Genomic DNA, 7,046 nt, shown 5'->3' with positions numbered 1-7,046 from the left:
ATGCTTTGTTATTATCTTAAGTTAACAGAGAATCCTTAAAGACGAGATTGGGTCATTACTGCAAAAGTTTGATCAAAACGTGAAGTTTTCTGAATTATTGTTTGAATTAATTAACAAAATAGCCTTCAATAGAAAAACGTTTCCATCATAAGACCCCCACTTCTCGGTGAGTCAGCAGTATATCTGAGGGCTTATAATACTACAAATCAGGTTTCGATACCGCGGTGGGCAGAGCACAGATAGGCCATTGCTTAATTTGTGTTAAACAAGAAGCAAACAAAGCATCGTAAGAACAATAAGAATTGCACAATTACTTAAAGAGATAAAATTTTTATACCTATAGAATTTTGAGTTTATGTTTGATAGAATTATGGTAAGATTGATTTTGACTCGACTAGCTACTTGTCTTTCCTGGTTAGAATCTCCAACTGCGTCTCTACTAGATAGAAATTTATTCTAATAAGATTGTTCAACTAGCTAGTAGTAGCTTTTTCACACAATTAGTGAATGTTTAACCTGAGTTATATTGAAACTTACAAATAACTTCAGTGTCACCAAGCACAAGAACTGATTGTACGCATATAATACGGTTTGGCTTTAATTTTGCGCAAAACTACTCGAGGGCTATCTGCACTAATATTCTTTAATTTTGAAGTGATATAGTACTATTTACAAATGAATAGTGGGATTCACCGTCGCATTATAACGCCCCCAAGGCTGAAAGGGCGAGCATTTTTGGAATGGGATTCGAACCCGCGGCTCTCAGGTTGTGAGTCGAGAGCCCTAGCCATCAGGCCAAATAATACGATATACATACCTATATATTTGGCCACAGAAACGGTTTCACGAAACTTGGCGAGCAACTGACCAATACTTGAATGATACAATGGAGTCTTCTGTTTAAGATGGCTCGAATTAAATATTGTTGTGACCTGCTTCACACTATTGTTCAAGGATCTCTACCCAACAAGATTACTTCTACACGTTTTGATAAGGTTAACAATATCCCACCTAATTCTTGTAACAAAAGTTACAATTAGTAAATCTCAAAAATAACTTAGAAATATTACGATTTTTGTATTATCCTGTAGAATTAAACTGTATTTTCCTATTTCATTTTGAATCACTGAAGAAGTGGATTTTTTAAAATTTCATTGAAAGTAAAGAAAGTTCAGAAAATTATGCTTGCTTGTTTTGAATTTCGTGCAAAGCTAAACGAGGGCTATCTGCGCTAGCCGTCCCTAATCTAGCAGTGTAAGACTAGAGGGAAGGCAGCTAGACATCACCACCCACCGCCAACTCTTGGGCTACTCTTTTACCAACGAATAGTGGGACAAACCGTCACATTATACCGCCCCCACGGCTGAAAGGACGAGCATGTTTGGTGGGACGGGGATTCGAACCCGCCACCCACAGATTGCGAGTCGAGCGCCTTAATCACCTGGCCTAGAAAATTATGAAATCATGTTTATTGGGCATCTTAGAATGGTCTCATTCCATTTTCAGCAAATTATAAAGTAAATACAACAAACTCAGTATTTATAATACAATGACGAAACCTCTGTAGAACATACTTTTCCTTTTTGGGGCATGTAATGTAAATCATTATTCTTCGAAAAATATTTCATAAATTTACTGGCGCCACTTTAAATTGACAGTAGTAACAGAGCAGAATTAACTGGTTATGTGTTTTCTCAAAGCAAAGCCACATCGGGCTATCTGCAGGGCTGAGGACAGCTGCTCCGGATATTCTAAAGCTCACTAGAAATGCATATTACTTAATGAGCTAAAATGGCTACTGCTTTTTCGTGGATTCATGAAGAAATTTGTTACCTAAATTTCTTTTATGAAAAGTCAGCAAAAGTTAATAAATAGAATGAAAGGGGGGACCTGATGATATTACTGATCCCGGGGTCTGGGCTGGCTCTCAACGCCCCTGGCTATCTGCTGTATCCAACGAGGGGAATCGAACCTCTGAGTTTAACATTGTAAATCCGAAGACTTACAGCTGTCCCACCGGGTAACAATTGGTTGTGTGAAGCTAGTAGGAAAGGTGAAAAGTATTACTGAGACTTGCAGAAACGAAAATACAGTCAAGTATTGAGTATAAAATTACAGAATAAATAAATTGCATTTCTATAAAAACAAGAGAAAGTGCAATTAGAATGATATTTAAATTTAAAGAGAAAAGTATATTGGATATACTTTAATTATATTTGTTTTTGAGCATTTTTAATATACTTAATTTATACATGGAGGGTATTATATGTTTATACACTTGAAAAATATATGCATTTAGATTATTAATGTTTAGTTCAGTATTTGTATATTTTTGTTATAGATTAAAATTATATCCTGAATAGTAGCCTCTGAAGTCACGAAACCGGTTGAAAAAATTAATAAAGGAGAGAAAAAATAGAATAAAAAAATGTTCCAGTTTCTTGTTATTCGTTGTTGCTTGTTATTAAGCACAAAGCTACAAAGAGGACTATCTGTGGTCTGCCCACCACGGGTATCGAAACCCGGTTTCTAGCAGTATAAGTCCACAGACATACCGCTGTGCCACTTGGGGGGGATGTTATTTGTATTCACAGGTGAATTGTATTGATGTTTTGGTTTATATATATATATATCATAAGAGACTCTCATAATAAAAAACATTCATAACATTTCTCATACTGGGGACAGTTTAGTTATTTTGTAGTTTGCAAAAAAGAAAACATTTAGAAATAGTTTATGTATTTGAAAGTGTAGTTAAAATAAAGAACATTTTAGTGATTGTTAGATATATACGACTGTTTTCATTTATGTATAGCACGAGTGTTAAATATAGTTTTTCTCGTTATTTTAATTGCATCATAATATCTTGTAGTGTGTCGAACGTTCTAGGTCTCTGTCGGGCTATAAATACGCGTTCAAAATGTAGTTTAAGTTAGTTAGATCTAGGTTGCATAATTGAGAGTTTGGTCATAAAAAGCACATTGTGGCGATTTTTGAAGTGAAATTATCACAGATTGTATTGGAATAACAAAGTATAGAAGAAATAATTGTCTTGTCAGTTGTGTTCTGAAGTAATTGAATCAGCTTATATGGACTTTGACAAAAAAAAGAGACAATTAATTAAATCTTTAGATACAACTGTGATAATCTACAGGTAACGAACATTTTTATATATGTCTGACTTGTTTCAATAGATTATTGTAAAACAAGTAGACTGTGTGTTGTTTGTTTATTGTTGCCCAAATCTTATGAACAGGAAAAATGGCATGATGCTTTCCTGGAGAGGTATGATAGATTTGCCAAAAGTTAGAACTGGGACAAAGATGACTGAGCAGTCTGTCTCAGTCCCCTTATTACAGAAAAAGGCCTACAAGTGTATGTAGACATGATATCAGAAGATGTCAAGTTAAAAGTGGCCTTGCTGAAACGCTATGAACTTACTGAGAAAGGTTTTCGTCAGAAGTTCAGAGAAGTCAAACCTGACACTGGAGAAAATGCATTTCAGTTTCTGACATGTCTACATTGATACTTCACATGGTGGACTGACATGGTGAAGTGTGAATATAGTTTTGAAGGACTGGCAGATCTACTAATACGTGAACAGTTTATGATCACGTGCTCCACTGACATGTCACCGTTCCTAAAATAGAGAGCACCGAAAGACGTGGATGATCAGGTTGGTAGAACAGTATATGGAAGCCCATGGAAAGAGTTTAACTGGCAAGTCCAAGAATAACCAGTTAAAGTCGAAGCCAGGGATGGCTGACCAGAAGCAGGATACCACCATAGATGACAAGAAGTTAACAAACAAATTGGAGAAGAGATGCTATATTTGTTATAAAATAAGGTCTATTGCAAAGGAATGTAAGTCCATTACCAACAGGCAACAGCAGAAATATCAACACAAAGCAGCTGGAGCTACCTACAAAGAAAGTGCTGGTAAGAAATAAGAAAAGAGTGACTGTCACCATGGATGCTGCTACTAGAAGAAACAGAATGAAGACAACTTGTCAGATTTACCACAAGAAGAAAGTGCTATCACCATGATTAAACAGTGCACGACTGATGGTTAAATCACAACATGCCTGTAGGTGAAGGCTATGTCAGGAACAATACAGTGAAAGTCCTACGAGACACTGGGTGCAGCAGTGGGAACCAGTCTAATATCTGATGAACAGATTATTGGCAAGGTACATTTGTGTTTGCTGATTGATGGGACAGTGAAAAAGTTTCCTAGAATAAAGGTGGACACTCCGTACTACGTGGGAGATTTGGAGGTCATGCGTATGAAGGCATCCATCTATAACTTGGTGATGGGAAATATACCAGTCAGCAGACATTTGGAGGAACTTGACAGAAAGGAGAGTGGTGAGGCATCTGCAGTCATCACAAGAGCTCAAGAAAAGAAGAGCAAGCTAGACATCAACCCCTGCACTAAAAGTGACATCCCAAATGTAGGTCTACATGAACTGAATGAAGCACAGATGAAAGACCCTTCATTATAGTGTAACGAACACTTGTATATACGTTTGAATTGTTTTAATAGATTATTTTAAAACAAGTGAATTGTGTGCTGTTTGTTTATTGTTCAAATTTATCGCCAAAAGTCACAGGCACCTACTTTAAAGAATCCGGTCCATTAGCAAAAAATTGAAGAAAAAGTAGAATTTAGTAACTCAGCCATCTCATAATCACCAGATCTTTATCATCCCTACCCCCATCCTAACATTTTGTTTACCCTTAATGTATTTGTTGACCCATAGTGCACACAATGTTTCTTTACGCTGTATTCAAAGAATTAAACTTGTTGTGGTAAATCAGTCGCCTAGTTATTTTAAATGGTTACAATTATCACTAGTTATTTGATCGAAAGAAATGTACGGAAATAAGTGTTAAACATCATTTCATTTTTATCCAGCATACTAGTAAATCAAAGTTGTATGTATAAATATACATTATAGAAGCGTCTCTTAAAACAAAAATAATTAAAACTAACAAACACCATGCATATTACAAAATCTAATCTTTAAGTATATTTATTAAAGTAATATTCTCCTAAGATATCAATATTACTTAAGAAATTATCATCAATCATACAAAAGTCTGCAATGAACAAACAAGAGTACTAAAGAACAACAAAACCGAACATTAAATTAACATATATAAATAAAAAGTGTTGTACATTTATTCTCAACTCGACACCGATTTTATTTCTTCGGATATTATTTATAAAATATACTAAATATAATGTAAAAAGTCAAGGTGATGACTTTAATTAATATATATTACGGTGTCATAAACTTTTCGTAAACTCAAAATTAACCTACTCTGGGAAGCCCTAAAAGTAAAAATATTTTTTGTTTATACCATACATGAGAGCAATCACTGTAGCAACATAGACATTTTAAAAGCTTTAAGATACTTTAACAAAATTCACACGAAGCCTTTTTTTGGAACACCAAATAATGTTTCATATTCAGGGCAAGTGATACTTTAATTAATTGACGCCCTAGGCAGAAATTAAGGCTGCGCCCTATTTACAACGAAGTTCCCCCCTAGTACTTGGTGTCTTTGACTGTCAGCTATATCGTTTATTCTGTATCACCAGAATGGTAAAAATAGGTTTCATAATAAATAATATTTCAAGTAATGTCTTTCACTTTCCGCCCCCCCCCCACACACATTCATTACTACGACCGACTTAAGGTGTCTAATGTTCCACGAAACAATAATTTATTTTACGTTGTCGTTTTAAATCCTGTCATTATTTTCTGTTGTATAATATTTTCCTCCTCCAAGATTCTATTTATAAAAGAAATACTCAAAATACTGCCTCTCTACATAATTACGATCACCTAGATAGTAACAGCTTTTATAACCAAGCATGGTTAGTGTGACTAGCAGACAATTCTTGTTTTCTTTATATATGATGTTAGAAAAACAGTAGGTTCAAGAAGTCTTGATAGAAATGAATAAAAACCGTATAGCCTATATTATTGTGCATAAACAGAGATTAAAGATGTAAGAATAATGAGTGGTCATAAATAAGTAATAATTATGATTTGTAGCCTTAGAACAGTAGACTAACTTCTGGTAGACAGAACATTATAACCTGCTAAATTATGTAAATTACCTGTAACTTAAGAATGTAATGCCAGTTCTTACATCAAGTGCACCTCTATCTTTAGAATATCACATTACTATAACACCTGCAACTCTGACTTTAGAATATCACATTCCTACAACACCTGCACCTCTACCTTTAGAATATCACATTCCTAAAACACCTTCACCTCTACCTTTAGAATATCACATTCCTAAAACACCTTCACCTCTACCTTTAGAATATCACATTCCTACAACACCTACACCTCTACCTTTAGAATATCACATTCCTACAACACCTTCACCTCTACTTTAGAATATCACATTCCTAAAACACCTTCACCTCTACCTTTAAAATATCACATTCCTAAAACACCTTCACCGCTACCTTTAGAATATCACATTCCTAAAACACCTTCACCTCTACCTTTAGAATATCACATTCCTAAAACACCTTCACCTCTACCTTTAGAATATCACATTCCTACAACACCTTCACCTCTACCTTTAAAATATCACATTCCTAAAACACCTTCACCTCTACCTTTAGAATATCACATCCCCTACAACACCTTCACCTCTACCTTTAAATTATCACATTACTAGAACACCTGCATCTCTTCTTTTAGAATATCAGATTCCTACAATACTTGCACCTCTTCCTTTAGAACATCTCATCCCTACAACACCTTCACCTCTACCTTTAAATTATCACATTACTAGAACACCTGCATCTCTTCTTTTAGAATATCAGATTCCTACAATACTTGCACCTCTTCCTTTAGAACATCTCATCCCTACAACACCTTCACCTCTACCTTTAAAATATCACATTACTAGAACACCTGCATCTCTTCTTTTAGAATATCAGATTCCTACAATACTTGCACCTCTTTCTTTAAAATATCATGTACCATATCTACCTTTATTTGTAGAACGTC

The sequence above is a fragment of the Limulus polyphemus genome, unplaced genomic scaffold (assembly GCF_000517525.1).
Source record: "Limulus polyphemus unplaced genomic scaffold, Limulus_polyphemus-2.1.2 Scaffold2860, whole genome shotgun sequence".
Lineage (NCBI taxonomy): Eukaryota > Metazoa > Arthropoda > Merostomata > Xiphosura > Limulidae > Limulus > Limulus polyphemus.
The sequence above is the reverse complement of the archived record's forward strand: the minus strand, read 5'-3'. Positions refer to the sequence as shown.